Genomic DNA, 21,157 nt, shown 5'->3' with positions numbered 1-21,157 from the left:
TAGAAACTGCCGAAGGTAAAATAAAACCCGAAAAGCTCATTTTCCCGAGACACACGATTCTCTGCTTCACCTGTCCTGCTGAGAGAGCCCTCTGGAAGTGTCTAGGTTTTAAAGAAGTACTGTATTTTGTTGGCAAACTCGTGGGCCCTTTTGTTCATGTTCATAAGGTAACCTTTGCTTTTAGACTTAAGAAACCAGCTATTTAATATCGGCCACTCCCCACTGTAGTCAAGTAGGTGACAAGTTTGCATTATTGAAAGAAGTAAGTTGGAGGCTGAGTTTACAGGATGAATAAGTGCCTTTGGAACAATGATTATAGCAAAATGGCTTTATAAACCCGGTGGTAGGCAGTGATAGGTCCTAGGACTTTTCTTGAGAGATAACTTGACTTTTATTCTTTCTGTAAGTAGCCCTTGAGTTTGCGGAGATTAGATATACCCGAATCCACGGGACAGATCAATGACACAGTTGAGTGTTGTAAAATATTAATTTAAGGTGTGTTACTTTTGTTTATGTTGCATTTGTTTAACTCTGAAGCTGTGTTACTGTGCCTGTAAAACACCTGATGGTCTAATAAAGAACTGAATGGCCAATAGCAAGGCAGGAGAAAGGATATGTGGGGCTGGCAGGCAGAGAGGATATATAGAAGGAGAAATCTGGGAGGAGGAGAAAAAGAGAGATGGAGGAGTGAGGAGATCTAGCAGCCAGAGAAGGAGGACTCCAGGGGCCAGCCACCCAGCTACACAGCAAATCTTGGAGTAAGAGTAAGATTTCCAGAAGTAAGAACAGGAAAAGCCCTGAGGCAAAAGATACAAAAGTTAAGGAAATAAGGCAAGCTAAGACCATGCATTCATAAGTAAGAATAAGCCTCCATGTGTGATTTATTTGGGAGCTAGGTGGTGGGCCCCCACAAAAGAGTAAAATACCAATAACAACAGTTAAGGGTGTGTATTAGTCAAGATTCTCTATAGAATGAATTAGTCTCTCTCTCTCTCTCTCTTCTCTCTCTCTCTCTCTCTCTCACTGTGGTCCAGCTAGCTCAACAGTGGCTGTGGAGTCTCACCCAAGAATCCGCTGACAAGGGTGAGAGCAAGCAAAGAGTTTCCTTCTTCCATGTTCCTTACATAGACTGCCAGCAGTAGGTGTGGTCCATATTAAAGGTGGATCTTCTCATCTCAAAAGATACAGATTAAAGATTTATCTTCCCACCTCAGAAATCCAGATTAAAAGTGGGTCTTCCACTTCAAATAATTTAAGAAAAAAATTGAGCCGGCGGTGGTGGCTCACGCCTTTAATCCCAACACTCGGGAGGCAGAGCCAGGTGGCTCTCTATGAGTTCAAGGCCAGCCTGGTCTACAGAGCTAGATCCAGGAAAGGTGCAAAGCTACACAAAGAAACACTGTCTCGAAAAACAAAAAACAAAAAAAAAAAAAAAAAAAAAAAAAAAAAATTCCCTCACAGGTTTGCCCAGTCGTTTGTTTGGGTTTTAATGAATTCCAGATGTAGTCAAGATGACAACCAAGAATAGCCATCACAGGGTCTTTGGGGGCCCAGTTATTCTCACTGGACTGGAGAAGGAGTTTGCATTCTGGGAAAGGAGCTTTTTTTTTTTCTTTCCTTTTTGAATATGGGTACGGACAGCAGTGCTTCAGTCTTCTTGCTCCCCAGAGGAGAAACTGTCTCAGCAGTGATAAGGCAGACAGGAAGGGTGAGAAGAAATCAGAAATCAGGTCTTCTGTGAATGTTAGGACTATCATCTTCAGTGTATGTGTGTATCTGTGTGTGTGAGAGAGAGAGGGAGAGGGAGAGAGAATGTGGTGGCGGTTGAACCCAGGGCCTCAACATGTTAACCAAATGCTTTGCCACTGTATCACACTTCAGCCCCAGTCTTCAGTTTTGGATTTCTCAGTTTCTAGAATCAGTGTTTAAAGCTGGGCATAATTTTAGCTACTTGTGTGTCTTTGAGTATCAGCAGTGTGGTTGTGGCCTGTGAGTTTGCCTATCTGGGGACCAGCTGCCTTCTCTGTAAAGCAGGGACACTGATGATATTCTTGGGAATGGCTTCACATGGGTCTGAGTCCAAATTAGCATCCAGAAGCATTAATGGGACCGAATTATATTTTATATTTTATGTCAACAGCAAATTCTTCATTTGTCAACAGTCTTTTTAATGAAATGATTGGCTTTTACAGTTTGGAACAAGCATAGGACAAATTGGTGGGACTTGTTACCTGATCACAGGGGCACTTTTGATAAATGAGGCTGGCCTAAGCAGCTGTGAAGCCAATGTTCCCATTTGCCCCATGGAGCCAGTCCAGGAAGAAGGACACATGTGGTCCACACACAGAGTTGGGCCTGACTTAAGAATCTTAAAATCTATCAACACAGGCTTGCTGTCCCTCCCCCGCATTGTCTGTGCTCTTCTCCAGGACAGAACCTGAACAACATGTTTTCTAAGGCAGCTGTGTGACTTGCAGTCAGTGAATGCACAGCTGTGTCTGGGCAGCTGTGTCTTGACTTCACTGTCACCTGAACCACATCTGTTTCTTCCAGACTCTTGACCTTGGCAGGCCCATCTGAGTTCTGGTGGACCAGGGTGAGCTAGGGCTGTGTTTCTCTGAGCTCATTTAGGGACTGGACTGTGTGGAGACGATGGGAGAACACTGAAGAAGCACACTCAATAGAACCAGGTAGTCTTCTGTAAAAATCCGTGCTCTGCCTTCTCTATTGCCAAGGAACGGAATGTAGATACCTGGGAATGTGGCTTCTGTAGACATCACATGGAAGTACTCCCTGTGATGTCACTGTTTGCCTAAGAAGGTTGTAATGATTGCTATTGACTAAGTCTCAGGTGTGTCTTTTCCCATCTCTGCTATCAGCAATGTGAACTGGTGGGACAGGTCACACGTGCTTACAGAGCCTCTGTGTGGTCAAAGTGGGACATCTATACTTATCAGTAGTTGCAAAGTACAAGAAACCGATTTTAGTTAATTTAAGCCAAAAACGTCTTTATGGGAAGGCTGCTAGTAGAGTCAACAGCAGGCATTAGGAAGGTGATTCCTGGAGTCGGGGAATAAGAACTGGACAGAATTGCATAAAGAGCTGGGTGCTAGGTGCGCTGGTTAGTTAGTTTTTTTGTTTGTTTTTGTTGTCAGCTTGATGCTTGATATAAGCTAAGGTCCAAGCTCAAGGGAGAAAATGCCTCCATAAGATTGTCCCATAGGAGGCTGGAGAGATGGCTTAGTGGTTCAGAGCACTTGAAGACCTGGTTTTGGAAAGCTCACAAGCACCTGTAGCTGCAGTTTCAGGAGCTCCGATACCCTTTTCTGGGCACCAGGCACACAAATCTTGCATAGACACACATGCAGGCAAAACACTCATACACATAAGGTGAAATAAAACAAAATAGCATGTAAAGAAATGTATTGGCTCGTAAGCAAGTCATGGGGGGCTTAACATTGAAGTACCTGGCCTGCTGTGGATGGTGTAGCTCCTGGACAAGTGATCCTGAGTTGTGTAAAACAGCATGTGCTCCCATGGTCTCTGCTATCCTGCCTACAGGTTTGTTTCTTGAATTCCTGCCTTGACTTCCCTTCATGATGTACTATTTAAGCTGTAAGATGAAACAGACCCTTTTGTCTCCCACATTGCTTTTAGTCATGGTATTTGTCACAGTAATAGAAAGCAAACTAGAATAGAATGCAATGGGATAATGTAGACGAATTGCAGAAGCCAGCTATTGGGATGAATGTTGAAAGATCAGAGAGACAGAACAAGCCACATCCAACCTCACCTTGCCAACTTCTCAGCTGATCTTGTTTCCTCAAACTGGAAGCCTCTGAGTCCTCATCTGAATGGATCTCAGCTGAACTGCTGCTAAAATCCTAAAAGCTTAAAAATCTAAAGTTCCTGGTCCTCGTGCCTCATATACCTTTCTGCTTCCTGCAATCACTTCCTGAGATTAAAGGCGTGTTTCTTCCCAAGCAAGACTTGAGATCTCAAGTGCTGGGATTAAAGGTGTGTGTCACCATGCCTGGCTATTTCCAGTGTGGCCTTGAACTCACAGAGATCCAGATGGATCTCTGCCTCTGGAATGCTAGGATTAAAGTCATGTGCTACCACTGCCTAACCTTTATGTTTAATATAGTGGCTTTTCTGTTCTCTGACCCCCAGATAAGTTTATTGGGATGCATAATGTAGCAGGAATCTTAGAAGGTCTTATTAATAAATCAAACCTGAAGCCAGGTATTATGGTGAATGCTGGAAGATCAGAGAAACAGAACAAGCCCCAGCTAACCTCACCTTGCCTATTCTTCAGCTGACCTTGTTTCCTCAGACTGAAAGCCTTTGAGTCCTCATTCAAATGAATCTCAGCTGAACTGCTGCTCAAAAGCCTAAAAGCTTAACCAACCTAGTTCTTGGTTTTCATGCCTTATATAACTTTCTGCTTTCTGCCATTACTTCCTGGGATTAAAGGCGTGAGTCACCATGCTTGGCTATTTCCAGTGTGGCTTTGAACTCACAGAGACCCAGATGGATTTTTGCCTCTAGAAGGCTAGGAATAAAAGTGTGAGTGCCACCATTTTCTGGCCTCTGTCTGTCTAGTGGCTGTTCTGTTCTCTGACCCCAGATAAATTTATTAGGATGCACAGTATATTGGGGGACACAATATATCACCACAGCATAATATATCAACCACAGGATAATGGATCTGTGAGCAATTTCTAGCCTCTGGGATTCGCCACTCAAGTTAGATTCCTGGGAAATGGAGTTAGATTGACCCAGTTCCAGCCATGTTCTATTCACCTGCCAGGCAGTCCAACCAGAACCACTTGAGGGAACAATTCTTGCAGAAATAGATAAATGAGCTATCCCCAAAGGATAGGGAAAGGGATTCAGGAAGGCAAAAAGAACTGAGGCCAATAAACTTAGGAATTTTGGTGTAGCTGTGAGCACAAACAGGAGCAGAGGAAAAGAGCACATGAGCAGTCTGAAAGGAGGGCTGGAATAAGATGTCTGTGCACTATCACACATACACTCTGAGATGCCTGTTTGCATATGTGCACAGTGTGGTGCACAGCTGCATCATTCATATTATGTAAATGCACATGCAGTACAGTCACAAGGGTTTCTCATTCTTTATTGTGGCAGACTATACCTTCCAAAATTGGTCACAAACACATTTTTCAGTTGCACACTTTCCAAGTACCTTATCTTGTACTGCTAAGGATGTTTTGAGTCTCTTCTCAAAGATATACTTTAAAAGATTTATTTACTTTCATTTTGTGTGTCTGTGTTTTGCTTGCATGTCTGTCTGCATTGTATGTAGTGCAGTGCCCATGGAAACCAAAAGCCATCAGAATCACTGAAACTGCAATTAGGGATGGTTGTGAACCAATATGTGCTAGGAATCAAACCTAAGTTCTCTGGAACAGCAACCAGTGCTCTTAACTGCTGAGCCTTTCATCTCTCCAGTCCTTCTTTTGTCATATTTGTTGGCTTATTTCTGGGTTCCTTCTTTTATTCTATTGGTTTGCATATATTTTTATGGTAGATAATTTTTTAAAAAATTATCTTCATTTATGTGTTTGGGTGTTTTCCTGCATATATTTCTGTACACCATGTGTGTGCCTGGTGCCTGTGGAGGCTGGAAGAGGTCATTGGATCCCCTGGAACTGGAGTTACAGATGGTAGTGAGCTACCATGTGGGTGCTTGGAATTGAACTTGGGTTCAATCCAGAAGATCAACAAGTACTCTTAATCACTGAGCCATCTCTCTGGCACCAAAGAGTATGTTTTTATGACTATGGCGCTGTACTCTAGTTTAAAACTAGGTATTGTGGTATCTCCAGCATGACTCTATCTGCCTAGTATTACTTTGTGTGTGTGTGTGTATGTGTGTGTGTGTGTGTGTGTGTGTGTGTGTATGTGCACACGTGCAGTTCCAAATGAATTTTAGGATTGTTTTTTTCTGATTCTATGAAGAATGTTGCTGGGCATGGTGGCACACCTATAATTCCAGCACTCAGGTGACCGAGGCAGGTGGTTCTCTACAAGGTCAGTTTGGTCCACAAATCAAGTTCTTGGCTAGCCAAGGCTACATAGTGAGTCCCTGTCTCAAAAGAAAAATGTCATTGGAATTTTGATAAATATTGTAGACCTTGTAAATCACTTTTGGTAAAATCGCCATGTCTATAATATTAATTCTGCTGATCTATGGGATGGGGGCCTTTGCATTGCTGTGGGATGGTCTGTATGTCAAATTGCTCTGATTGGTCAGTAAATAAAACACTGATTGGCCAGTGGCTAGGCAGGAAGTATAGGCGGGACTAACAGAGAGGAGAAAAAAAGAACAGGAAGGCAGAAGGAGTCACTGCCAGCCGCCACCAGGACAAGCAGCATGTGAGATTCTGGTAAGCCATGAGCCATGTGGCAAGGTATAGACTTATGGAAATGGGTTAAGTTAAGCTATAAGAACAGTTAGCAAGAAGCCTGCCACGGCCATACAGTTTGTAAGCAATATAAGTCTCTGTGTTTACTTGGTTGAGTCTGAGCAGCTGTGGGACTGGCAAGTGAGAGAGATTTGTCCTGACTGAGGGCCAGGCAGGAAAACTCTAGCTACATTGCATCTTCTTCTAGAGTCTTCATTTTCTTTCTTCAATGCTTAAAGTTTTCATTGTAAAAATCTTTCACTTCTGTGTTTATTATTTTTAATTTCTTACTCAGCATATTAGGTTTTAGTAATAAATTTTGGTATGTTGATTCTGTATGCTGCTGCTGTACATAAAGTGTTCTCTTGTAGAGTCTTTAGTTTTTTTGTTTGTTGGTCCATGATGTAGGTGAATTTTTCTGTCCCTCCAGCTGCTCCCCAAATAACCACACAAAGACTTATTATTAATTATAAATGCTTGACTGATAGCTTAGGCTTGTCTCCAGTCAGCTCTTACAACTTAAATTAACACATTTCTATTAATCTATGTGCTGCCCCGAGGCTCATTTACCTCATCTATGAACTTCCCATGTTGCTTCTTCCATATCTGGATCAACTTTCATGACTCCCTAACTCTGCCCTTCTTCTCCCCAGCATTCTCTCTGTCCTGAAAATCCTGCCTTGCTATTGACTAATCAGCTTTTTATTAACAGTGAGAGCAATACATCTTCACAGTATACAGAAGGATTATTCCACAGCATCATGGAGAAGGAGAGATGAAATGGCTTAGTGATTAAGCACACTAGCTGCTTTTCCAGAGGACTAGTGTTTGATTCCCAGTACCCACATGGCAGCTCACAACCATCTGTAACTTAGGTTCCAGGGAATATGATGCTCTCTTCTGTGCTGTGCAGTCACCAGACACTCACACAGTGCACAGACGTACACACAGGGAAAACACCCAGCACATAAAGAGTTAAATCTAAATTAAAAAATAAAAAAAATAGTGTAGGATCATATATTTTCACAAAGATAGTTTGATTTTTTTCTTTCCTATTTATAATCTTTTTTCCCTTGTCTTATTGCTTTAGTTAGGACTTCAGTCATTATATTGAACTGAATGAGCAGAGTGGACGGCCTTGTCCCGTTCTTACTTTAGAAGATTTGACTTAGTTTTCCCCCATGAGTATAATGTTGGCTGTGTGTTTGTAGTATGTAGCCTGCCTTAGGGGGAGGTATTTTCCCTGTATTCTGAGTTCCTCATGTCTTTTATCGTGAAGAGGTATTGAACTTTGATGTCAAATATTTCATTCTGTCATACATTTGTGGCCAGGAACCTCCTTTCTCTTAGTGGTAACATTGCTTATGACCCTTCCTGTGGATCTGGCAGGCTATTTGACTATGATGATTGTCCTGCTGACAACTCTTGGGGACATTCTTGCTTTTCCGTTTCTTAGAGATTTCTGTTAATTAATGTGTGTGAAGTGCCTGGAGCTTAGTTTGAACTCCTTTATTTAATTTTTAAAAAAGATTTATTTGTTTTGTCTTTGAATGTTTTTTTCTACCTTTATGTGTATGTACATTCCTTATGTGCCTGGTGCCTACAGAGGCCAGAAGAGGTTGTCAGTGCCTTGGAACTAGAGTTATGGAAAGCTGTAAGTCAGTGGTTCTTAATCTTCCTAATGCTGGGATGCTTTAATACAGTTCTTCATGTTGTGGAGACCCCCCAACCATAACATTACTTTAGTTGCTGCTTCATAACTATAATTCCACTACTGTTATGAAATCACAATGTAAATATTTTTAGAAATAGAAGTCTGCCAATGGGGTCTCAACCCACAGGTTGAAAACCACTGCTGTAAGCTGTCATGTGGGTTCTGGGAATAGAACCTAGGTCTTCTGCAAGATGCTTAACCATCTCTTCAATCCCTACTTTAATTTAAAAAAATCTATTTGGGGGGGGCAGGAAAAGGTGAGTGTGTGTGTGTAGAAGTCTGGATAACTTAAGGGAATTAATTCCCCCTTCCATGATACAGGTTCTGGGGATTGAACCATGTCATCAGGCTTGGTGACAAGTGCCCTTACTTGCTGTGGGCTGCAGGAATATATCATAAGAACTCAACTGGTTATGGCAAAGTCACTACCTGGAGGGATCAAGGATTTCCTCAAAGGAAGCCAAATTTCAAGGAGCTTTTGGGGTTACTTGGCTAGTTATATATCAGCTGTCTTCTGTTATGAAAATCATGTGTGCCTTCATAGTTTTCCCAATTGACTTTTCCCTAAGAAGGGCTAACAATGTGGACTGATCACTCTCTAGACATACACATTCCAGGTATTTGGAGAACAGCCTCAGGAAAGGCTTTCTCTGGAATCAGATATCTCCCTTAGCCACTTTCAAGAACTAGCAGTAATAACAGTCCGCATGCAAGTCTCCTGATTTAAGATAAATTCCACAAGGAGACACCGCCTAAGTCAGGTGGACCTTAAGTAATAGCTTTACACAGTTTAGCTCGGACCCTCCTTTCTTACAGCCTTACTAACTTTATAGACCTTTAACTCCTTACCTAACCACTTCTAGGAATATTTAGATAATTTCCATGCTGACAGCTATGCTCAGCCAGAACCCCAGTTCAAGCCTCCCTGTAATTATCATCATTGGCAGCATCTGGCCAGGTCAATCCCCAGATGGAGGAAAGTACCTTATCAGAGACCTCTGTACTCTCTAAGAACAGACTTAAGCATCCAGGCCACCCGTTTGAGAAGGCCTGGCGGTTGTGCCAATTAAGCTTTACTTTCTACTTTCCCAAACCTTACCTCCAATTCCAGATTTCCCTTTAACTCTCACCAGAGGCATCTAGCTGTACACAGGTTGCCTAGTGACTGAGCACACTTTCTCCCACCCTGCAGAAAAACAGCAGATAGCTTGGACAGGTAGGAGCTACAGAAAAAAAGAAGGCAGTTTTATTTTCTCCCATTGACCTAGCAACTTATAGATTTTTTTTTTTTTTTGGTTTTTCGAGACAGGGTTTCTCTGTGTAGCTTTGCGCCTTTCCTGGAGCTCACTTGGTAGCCCAGGCTGGCCTCGAACTCACAGAGATCCGCCTGGCTCTGCCTCCCAAGTGCTGGGATTAAAGGCGTGCGCCACCACCGCCCGGGCAACTTATAGATTCTTAACATTTTCTACTAATCATGTTTAAGACTATAGTTGAGCACATAAGATTCCCTCTTCTTAGATATTACCCGAATTTAGCCTTTAGTTAATTCATTTCCCCATTGGTCACTTCCCTTTGGGGTTGCAGATGATAATTAATGGTTATTGCCTCTCAGTGTGATTCTTATTACCCCTCCACTTGACCCTGGAAGCCTGTCTCTATATACCAGGTCTTCCAGGGCACAAGGGACGGAGAAGAGAAAAGCAAATGGAAGAACTAGACGGGCAAGAACTTGCAAGGAACAAACTGAGTTGGGGAAGAACTAGATTGAAGGGCTAGAAGAGAGTACTAGAGGAATGAGATGGAAGATGAGGAAGAGCCAGATGGGAAAGTACTAGCTGAGTAAGAACAGGCTGAAAAGGACCTAGATGAGGCACAATTAAGATGAGAGAATTAAGATAGAACTTAGAGGGAGCAATAGATAAGTATAGAGAGAAATCAGGTAAGAAAGGAGCTAGACATGAGAACAGAACTGAAGCTGTGTATAAAGGATGTTATGCCAGAGGAATTAAAGCAAGTGGACAATAGAGCTCGGTGTGCTCAGATTTTATTTCCCAAAAATAGTCCTCGCCATTAGTAGTTCTGTCTCCTGAGCTCCTGGGATGTATGATATTAAGGCTGGTCTCTCTAATATTATACAAGACCTACTTACTGAGCCATCTTGTCAGTACCAATTCCTTTATTTTTGTCTTTATTTGTGTATGTGTGGTGTATATGTGTTCAGACTTGTTCATGAGCATGGGGAGGCCAGAGGTCATCAAGTGTCTTCTTCTACCTTATATTCAGAGACAGAGTCTCTTCATTGAACTTAGAGCTCATGCCTTTAGCTAGACTGGCTGGCTAGCAAGCCCCAGGGATTCTGCTTGTGCCTCGCCAGTGCCAGGATTGCAGGTGCAACCTGCTGTGCCAGGCTTTTTATGTAGGTGCTGGGGATCTGAACTCGGGTCTTCATGCTCACATGGCAGGGCACTTTACTGGCTGAGCCATTCCCCAGACATTTAGTTTGTGTTTAAAAAAAATTAAATTTGCACTCATTTATTATTTACTCTATGTCATGAAAAGTGCACCCCCACACACGTGCATCTGTGCTGTGGTATATATGTGGAGGTAGAGGACTACTTTCAGTAGTCAGCTCTCTCCTAACTACCACGTGGGTCCTTGGACTTCAAGTCAGGTTCTAGGGCTTGGGGGCAAGTGGCTTGACCTGTTGAACCCTCTCACTTGCTCAAGAATGCACTCTTTAAGAAGAGATTCAGGGGCTTGATGGAATGGTTCCGTGGTTTAGATTATTTACTGCATTTCTAGAGGACATGAGTTTATACATTGGGGCACACTGCCTGTAACCCCAGCTTTGGGGGATCCAACCCTCAAAGGCACCTGCACTCGTGTGCACATACTCTTAACACAGATACACTCAGATATGCATAATTAAAAATAATAAAAAAATGAATCTTTAAAAATAATTTAGATCAGGGAGCTAGGCATGGTAGTTCAGGCCTTGAATCCCAGCACTTGGAAGACAGAGTCATTGTATGTCTCTGAGTTTGAGGCCAGCCTATTCCACATAAGGAGGTCCAGCCCGGCCTACAGCAATATAGTGACACTTGTCTTAGAAACAAAACAAAACAAAATAAAACAAGATACACAACAGGGTTCCAGTACAAGGTATTGATTGGGAATGTGTAGGAGAACAGGTAACTCAAGTGGAGAGGGTAGGAGTATTTAGGCAGCTGCCATTGTGGAATCACACTGTGGAACCCAGCATAGACCAGCATAGACAACTCTGAGCACAGGCTTCGGAGTTCTCAATGGAGGTGCTGTAGGAGGGGTTGGGGCCTGAGAAAGTGAATTGGGGTGGGAAGTGAAATTACACACCCCTCTTGAGCATGGAGACTGCTTGGGAAGTTCTTACTTTACTGGTATTTTTGGCTGCCTAGAAAGAGATCTACAGAAACTATCAGGGGTCCCTCCAAATAGTCACTAGGTATTGAGAAATCAGCCGAGTCCTCTGATGTGGGAAGTCCCAGGCTGCAATGCACAGTACAGTGCTGATTGTAGCAGGGACTGTAAGTAGTTTCACAAGTGGCCTGGGATGACCCAGCGCATTTTGTGTGCTTCGTAGACATCTTGGTGACATTGAATAGAACCTTTCAAGAGGTTGTTGCCATCAGACACCCAACCATGTGGATCAGCTGCCAGTCTGTGTGGAGAGAGACTGGGTGCCACATGAAGCCAAGGGGACACTGAGCTGAGGACATAGAGAAAAAGTGAGACATGACATGACCTCTGCCGTCAGTGAGCCAGTCTTGGGCTGAGGGCATGACACCTGTGAACTGAGGGAACAGTTCTTGGTCTTGTTTGTTTTGGCACTAGCCATTAAACCCATGGCCTGTGCATGTAAGCTAACTGCCCTACCATTTAGCTATTCCTCCAGCCATCTTTGTACTTTTAGAATTATGTTTGGTGCGTGCGTGCGTGCGTGTATTGCTTGTCAGTGTACATGTGAAGATCAGAGGACAACTCTGAGTATCAGTTTTCTTCTTGTAGGTGCCAGGGATTAAACTCAGGTTGTCAGGGTTGGTGGCAAGGGCCCTTACTGACAGAGCCATCTCAACCAGCTCTCATTGTAGTTTTTATTTTTGACACTGGGCCTTCTAAATTGCTCAGGCTGGATTCCGGGTCTCATTGAGTCTAGGCTGGCCTTGAGCACATTCTAATTGGCTTTGGAATTTGATGGTCTTGCCTCAGCTTCCCTAATAGTAGGAATTGCAGGTACATTACAAGATTGGTCAGGAACTGTGACCTTTCCTGAGTGTGCAAATCAAAACCCCAGTGGAGTGCCACTGAAAAATAATGAATGCTAATGCGATGGTTGAGAAATTAGAAGCCTTGTACACTATAGGATTGTAAAATGGTCACTGTGGGGTGTGGCACGGCAGTTGCTTCCCCTGCCCGAAATTAAACTGATTTACCATATGATCAAGCAGGTCTACTTCTTGATATATACTCTAAAGAATTGAAAACAGGTGCTCAAGCAAACATTTATATATGAATATTTATAATAGCCCAAAGCAGGAAACAACTCAAATGTCCATCTATGGTTGAATGAATAAGCAAAATGTGGTCTGACTATATGATGGAATTGAATTCAGCCATGAAAAATGAATGAGGTATTGCTATATGCTACAGTGTGGATGAACCTTGAAAGCACACCATGTGAAGGAAGCCAGACACAAAAGGTCACCTAGAATATGTTTTCACTTATGTGAAATATCCAGATTAGGTAAATCCATATTAACAGAACACAGACTGGCATTTTCTAGGGATTATGGACAAGGAGGAGTTGGGGAGAAGCAACCCAATAGAAAAGGGGTTCCATGGTGCACTTGTGGGAACACTTTGGAACTACAGAGAAGTTGAGTAAGAGTGAATGTGCTAATTGTCATCAAATTATTCACTTTAAAATGATCTAATGTTGTGTAGGGTTTTTGGTTTTGTTTTGTTTTTTCTTTTTCATTTTTTTGAGACAGGGTTTCTCTGTGTAGCAGTCCTGGCTGTCCTGGAACTCACACTGTAGACCAGGCTGGCCTTGAACTCACAGAGATGCACCTGCTTCTGCTTCTTTATCTCCAATTTTAAACAAAGGGGAAGGAAGAAGGCCCTTCTTTCAAGACTCAGTTCAAATGCCACTTGTTCTTTGGTACCTCCTCTGGCTTGTCAGAACTTGAGAATTTTTTTTTCTATCCCGTGCCGTCTGTCTGTACCTCTGACTGTGAGCAGAGGGCCACAGTCTGAGTAATGTTCCTTTCCCCCTGTGAGGCCCACACTACATCAGCCTCACAGGGTCACTTAGGCCTCATAGTTCCTACTAAAACTACAGTGAGAGAGCCTCATTGGCTTTTGGGATCATTAGAAAAAATCCAGGCAGAGGAAGCAGAAAGAAAGGGGTAGAGCCAGGTAGACCTGCAAGGTCAAGTGTGAATTGTCTGATTCCTGAGGGCTCATCTTCCCAATCTGCACAGTTGGTGCCCTTCCTAATACTGACACATGGATAGATGAGTTGATGCCAGGTGGTGGGTACAGCTCTGGACGTGACTAGGTCCCCTTACCACAAACTCTGTCTCTGCCTTCCTTTCCTCTTCTAATTGGTGTATTGGCTCTTCTATGCTGAATCTTAAAAGCTTTCAAAGGGAGTTTTCTTCAGGCAGAGAGCTCACTTGGGACATGGCCAGCTCTCCTAGACAGGGTATCTTTATGACCCCAAATAGCTATGGGACTTCCTGCTGCCCTAAGCACCCTACCCTTCACATCTGGAAGTAAGAAGAGGAAACCTAGAATGTTCTATAATAACCTGCCTTCTCGTGACTAGAAGCTGAGGGTCCTCTGTGGATGTGATACTTCTCACTCTTAGCTGACATTTGGCCAACAAGATGTGGCTGTCTAGGTGGGGTGGAGGGCATGGCTGGTTCTTTCATCGTTCATCCTCCCTGCCTGGTATATACTACCCGCCTGGAACCATGCTTGGCACAAAGTTCCAAGTTGGCATATTGGTCTAGTGTACATTTGGCAGTTGGCATGGGTGTGATGGTTCATCGGGTAAAGGCACCTGCTGCCTAGCCTGATGATCGGGGTCCAGTCCCTGGAACCTATGTGGTAGAAAGAGAGAACCGACTCTTCCCTGTTCTCACGTGCTGACCCTGTCTTGTCTCAGTCCCTGAACCCCACCAGATGCACTTCTACACTAATGTGATTATGTCATGGCTGCTGCAGGGGACTCTCTCTCTCTCTCTCTCTCTCTCTCTCTCTCTCCCTCCCTCTCCCTCTGTGTGTGTGTGTGTGTGTGTGTGTGTGTGTGTGTGTGTGTGTGTGTCTCCATTCTGGGGGCTGAGACAGGAGAATCCCTAGCCAATTTGGCTGAATTGAGCTCCAGATTCAGTGAGAGACCCTACCTCAAAAAATAAGGTAAAAAAGGTAGATGAGTCTACACAAAGCTGGAGTTACATGTACATATGGGAGTACATGTGCATATGCATATACAAACACAAGAAATATAAATAAAAATAAGATGAAGAGCCATTAAAGAAAACATCCAATATTGATGTATGCCTTCTACACACATGCATATATGTGCATACATACCCATACCTGTACACACACACGTGAACACATATACCACATATGAACACACATGAATAAGCTTCAGAATTCAAAGAGGGCATGTTGATAGGAGGGCTAGACCCTCAACTTCCCAGTGTCGAAAGAGTAGCAATTTGCATTGCTAACCAATTCCCAGAGAGACTGCTGTTGTCATGGGTCACACAGCGGGACCTCTGCTCTGACTATAGTACAAAAACACTCAGAGTACGGAAATGCTACAAGCTCACTCAATAAAGCAATTTTACACTATTCGACTGTTGATTCAGGCTCAAAGGCTGAGTGAGCTTCATTCCCTGGTTTTGAAGCTGTCTGCATTTGGCCTGCTTTTGGAGTCTTGAGTAGATATTCAAAGCTTCTGCCACATGAGGGCGCTCTTGCCTTTGCGAAGGGAGCTGCTGCATTGAATTCCTCTTATCCCGTGGAAGGCATTTACTTCGCCCCTAACCCAAACTTTTGACAAGCCAGAAAATCCCAAGGATGTCTCCGTTGTCTGGACAGGTGGTGGTGCACAGGGGCTTGGTTGTCGTTTCATTTCTTTGAGGGAGTTTAGAGGGAGTTCCTTTAGAAGCTCTGGGTTTGTGTCTGCTGACCAAAGCATCTGAACTTGTGCGTCTCAGGAGTGCTTGCTCAGAATGCTTCTTAGTTAGCATTTTAGGTACCTGGCTAGCCCCTGGGACTTTGTACCAGGCATGATTCCAGGTGAGTAGAACACAGAAGGGACAGTCAGTGAGAGGACCAGCCCTGGGGGCCTCCAGGCAGCCACATCTTTTTGGCCAGATGCCTCTGACTGAGAATGAGCTGCCCAAGGAGGATCTACTTCCACAGAGAAGCCTCACTTCTATCTATGAGAAGGCAGGTTATCATAGAACATTCTAGGTTTCCTTTTCCTCCTTCCAGCCATGGAAGGTAGGTGCTCAGGGCATCAGGAAGTCCCATCTCTATAGGGGCCGTAAGAATCCCCTAACAAGGTGAGCTGGCCTTGCCTCAGCTAATGAAACTGGCCAAGATTTTCTTGTCAATTTTCCCCTGTAATAGTCACTGGTGAATGACTAGAGTTGAATTTAGAGGTTGCTAATAGAAAAGGTTGTGGTGAGTACGTGAATGTGTTAGTTACACTGGTGTAGCATTGCCCTAAATACCTGACGGAAAACCTAAAGGGAAGAGGATTTGTTTCAGCTCACTGTTCAGAGAGTGCCTGGGCAGAATTTCATACGGCGTGGATGTGACACACGAGGCTCTCTTCACTGCATTCAGGAAGCAGAGATAGGCAGGAATAAGCTGGTACAAGATACTCCCAACAGCACACCCCTAGTGGCCTACCTCCTTTAGCTACATCCCACATCCTAAAATATCCAGGACCTCCCCAAACAATGCCGCCAGCTGAGACCAAGTCCTAAACACATGGGCCTTTGGTGGGATATTTTTTACTTTAGTTAATTGTTGACAAAAAGTAACCTAAAGAAAAAGGTGTATTTTGCCTCATAGTTTGAGGGGGTACTCCGCTAAGCTGGGGAAAGCATGGTACTCAGGTTGCTTTAAAATTTTTATTTTCATAGTAAATATAATAATTGATTTTTGTATTTTTTTTGAGAGAAAGAGCAAGAATTAAGCTCTCTCTCTCTCTCTCTCTCTTTCTCTCTCTCTCTCTCTCTCTCTCTCTCTCTGTGTGTGTGTGTGTGTGTGTGTGTGTGTGTGTGTGTGTGTGTATGTGTATGTGTGTGCACGCACGTGTAAGAGTATGAGTGCATGCACGCCTTGGCACACATGTGAAGGTAAGAGACAGCTTTTAAGAGTTGGTCCTTGTTATAGAGGATGGTTAATGAATATTAGTTTGCAGTGAATAATTATTAGGAAAAATGCATCATGAGCACATTCCCAGTATTTCCTGGAACATCAAGGAGCATCTTAACAGTTTCATTGCTGTTTGCTCATCCAGGTTGACATCAAAGCTGTCTCTGCTAATACAGCATCACAGGATGACAGAGCCTACAATGCCTGAGATGCCTCACAAGGAAAAAGCTTTAATTCCAAGTCAAAGATTACATTTTAATGCCTATGTTCAGTGGATATAATCGTGAACTAAATCCCATTGCTATTGTAGTTCCATCATACATGTAAATGATAAAATACTTTCTCCGTTTCATTACTTTCCTGGTGTAAGCTGATAGTCTTGCACTAAGCAACCTCAATTGTTAGTGTGTATGCAGGACAAGTACCACACAGGAGAAAGGAAGAATAAAGAAGGAAGGCAAAAATCTGTCTCCGTGGATTAAGTCTGCCTTAAACCGGGGAAGAATGGGGAAAAAGTCTACTTTTGGATGAAATTTTTGACAAAGAACCACAATTCTATCTACCAAACTCATGAAGAGAGTCTTGTTTTTCTATGTTAGTACATTTCACCTCTTTATAAATAACCAACTTATATGGTAGTTTTATTTGTCTGGGTGTTAGTTTCCAGCCAGGAAAACAAAAAGCATTTGTGTTCTTTCTTTCTTTTTTTATAAGAGATTTATTAGAAGACATCAATTCCATAGTCTGGTAATTTTTCCACTATTGTGACTTATAATGTAAATATCTGATATGCAGGATATCTGATATGCAACCCCCAAAGGAGTCGTGACCCTCAGATTGAGAATGACTACAGATGTTTCTTTGACGATTTCCTCAGATTTCAGATGCATCTTTGCATGTTTTCAGTGTACTTAAGATTATATACCATCTTGCTTAATGAACGTTGTCGTTGTCTTACTTGCAAATGGTCCTCAGATGCTGTGCTGGCTCTCAGGGCTTCAGGGTCATTTCTGTCTGGGATGCTGATGTTTCTTACAGAGTTCTACAGAGCACACTCCTTACATTAATAAAGCCATTCTGTATAAAACCAGTTTTTCAAGATAATGAGATACTGCTTAATAGCCAGCAAATCATTTATTTTTTAAAAAGTCATCCTTAGGGGGTTAGGAGGGGCAGTACTCAAAGAGCTGACTGGAAAGGGGATCATTTTCAGGATTAGGAAGAAACCTGGTACAAGAGAAACTCCAGGAATCTACAACGATGTCCCCAGCTAAGACTCCTAGCAATAGGGGATATGTAGTCTGAACTGGCCACCTCCTGTGACCAGGCAAGACTACCAGTGGAAGGACTGGGACACCAACTGAGCAACATGACCTTTGACCTACAGTCTGTCCTGCCTATGGGATGTACTGGGGGAAGGGTGACAGAGATTGTGGGAGTGGCCAACCAATGACTGATTCAGCCTGAGACCCATGCCATGCAAGTGAACCCACCCTTGACACTGCCTGGAGTGCCAAGACCCAGAGTCTGGATGGTCCAGAGACGTAGGATAGAACCAAAAATGACTGGAGAAAAAAATGTCAATGTAGTGATGCCTACCGATATTCTGTTATACTCAGATTTGTGCTTGGCCAGTAGTTATCAGAGAGGCTTCGTCCAGCAACTGGTGGAAACAGATACAGACACCCATAGTCAAATATACTGGGCCAAGCTCAGGGAATCCTGCTGAAGAGAGGGACGAAGGATTGTAGGAGCCAGAGGAGTCAAGGACAGCACAAGAAAACCCACAGAATCAACTAACCTGGGCTCATAGGAGCTCAAAGAGACTGAACCGACAACCAGGGAGCCTGCATGGGACTGACCTAGGCCCTCTGCATATATGTGACAGTTGTGTAGCTTGGTCTTCTTGTACAGCTCCTAACAGTGGGAGCAGGGGCTGTCTCTGACTCTTTTGCTAGCTTCTGGGACCCTATCCCTCATACTGGGTTACCTGCCCAGCCTTAATACAAGGTGAGGTGCTTAGTCTTACTACAACTCGATATGCCATGTTTTGTCGATACCCATGGGAGGCTTGCCCCTTTCTGAATAGAAACAGAAGAGGACTGGATGCAGCAGGGGTGGGGTGGGGTGGGGCCTGTGGAGGGGAGGTAGGGGAAGAGACTGGGAGAAGAGAAGGGCAGGGAAACTGGTGGGGATGTAAAATGAATAAATAAATGTCAAAAAAAAAAAAAAAGAGAGTTGGTCTTTGATTCTGTGTGCAAGCTTCCAGGTGATTCTTCTATCCCGTATCACAAGAGTACTGGGATGTGCAGAAAACTGTGAGACATGGAGACTGACTGCAGGGGGTGGGGAAAGAATGATGAGGGAGGGATATGGATTTCCTACTTGGGTAATTCTGCACATTGCAATTCAGCAAGATGCAATGGAGACCACCACTGATGGTGCTGATCGGGAAAAGATGGATGCAATTGGGGAATACTCGGCTGGGTGTGGGAGCATGGCAGATATTAAGTGGAAAGGCATTTGGTGTTCAGGCTGGAGCACAGATGACACACGGGTTAAAGGTATATCTCTGAGGATCAGAATACAGATGAAAGATAAAGCCACACTAATGCTACCCTGATTGTTCTGTTTCAGCCTATGGTGCCACCAGAAGACAGGGCCCGGTTTGTTATGCACCTGCACATTACATTTTTGTTGCTGTGACAAAAGTCTAAGAAGAAAGTTGAAAGGAGAGAGTTGTTTTGACTCATGGTTTCAAAGGTTTCCACCCACAGTTGCATGGCACCATTGCTGTAGTCCTGAGGTGAAGCAGACTACCACTACAGTAAGAACATGTTGGGGAGCAAAGTCATGGTGACTATGAAGCAAAGGGGAGGAACTGAGAAGATATATTCCTAGTGATCCATTTCTTCCGTTAGACCCCATCTCCTACTTCCACCATATTCCAATAATACTTTCATATTATGAATCCATCAAGGGATTGATGCATGATCAGGTTGGAGCCTAAGCCATGCTGTGCCCCATAAATAAGAAAAGCTTGCACATTTTCTCAAAGGTACTCCAGAAAGTATAATAAAAAATTCACAGAACTGTACTGAAAAGCAAGAACTGTAGAAAGCCTGAGAGAAGCCATCTGGTTTGAATGAGATTTGTTCTCTATAGGCTTTTAGGTATTTGAATACTTGGTCCCCAGTTGGTGACACTGTTTGGGAGGCTGTAGAATCTAGAAGAGGTGCAGCTCTCTGGAGGAAGTATGTCACTGGGGACGGGCTTTGAGAGTTTATAGCCTCAATCTTCTCCCAGTTAGCTCTCTGCTTTGCCGTTGAAGATGTGATCTCAGCTTCCTGTTCCTGCCACGTACTGCCATGCCTCCCATGCCATTGTAGGCTCTCCCCCTGGAACCACAAGCTAAAATCATTTCTTTGTTCCATAAGTAGTTTTTGGTTACAGTATTTTATCACAGCAACAGAAAAATAGCTATTACAGGTGACTAGGACTTCAACACATGAGTCATCAGGGAATATTTCATATCCAAACCATAACAATCTGGCCTAGGACATCTCATCATAAATAGTAGCCATGACATTCATTTCATATTATATGCTTTCCTGAGGGGTTCTTGGGCTTATAGCTGCTAAAATCTTAGCTGTTCTCTTTCTCTATAGGTTCTTCTGTCTGTTGAATATTAGAATTTATTATACTTCTAGTAGGAGGGGGAAATGGAAATGACAAGTTACATGAAAAATCAGAGCTATTTTCGGGACTAAATTGAGTGCAGGGAGCTTGCAAAGATGTAATGAATCAGCTTATGCAGTCACCAGGGATGCTTAAATGATTTAAGTACCTGGAAGTACAAATCATGTGATTGACTCATAGAGACAAATCTCTGTAGGGAATCAGAGGGATGTTCTAAAAGATTAAAGATGGAGAACTTAGTCATAGGCCAAGAAAAGGGAGCTGTTGGGATGTTTTCCTATTCAGATTCCCAACACACTGAGAATGGAGGCTTGCAACTTCTTGAGAGAAGGAATGAGGCACTGAGCTCGTCACTATAGCAACTAAGTGGTCAGCCTCAGGCTTGGCACTCAGGAAGAACGTGAGGGAGTCACCCAAGTTTTCCTGGCTGGTGAGACACTCTTTAGTCACTCCAAGGAGTCCCACAACCCTTGGTAAGTATTAAAAACCTTACCCTGAAACATCTCAGTGTAGGATCATTAGTCTTTCTCATTAAGCAATGAAGAAAGTATGCGTACGAAGACAATCTGGTCACATCTGAGATCCCCCCAAATGCACATCCCTCCCAGGAATGGTTGGTGGAGACTGGAGAAAGAATGCATGACTGGTGCTAATGTTATTTAACCAGAGATTGACAGAAAACAAAAGAGGACTCTGCTTCCCTGTAGGGGAGGACAAATGAGATAGGAGACTGAATTATTCATTTTTATTTACCTCTCTGGAACAAGCTGAAAAAGCTTATTTAGCAGAGGAATGAAAAAGAGAGAAACGGGACCCAGCTGGCTCTGGAGAGAGGAGAGAGGCAAAGGCAAATGACATCTGGGATCTG

Source organism: Peromyscus leucopus, chromosome 4, assembly GCF_004664715.2.
Source record: "Peromyscus leucopus breed LL Stock chromosome 4, UCI_PerLeu_2.1, whole genome shotgun sequence".
Lineage (NCBI taxonomy): Eukaryota > Metazoa > Chordata > Mammalia > Rodentia > Cricetidae > Peromyscus > Peromyscus leucopus.
The sequence above is the reverse complement of the archived record's forward strand: the minus strand, read 5'-3'. Positions refer to the sequence as shown.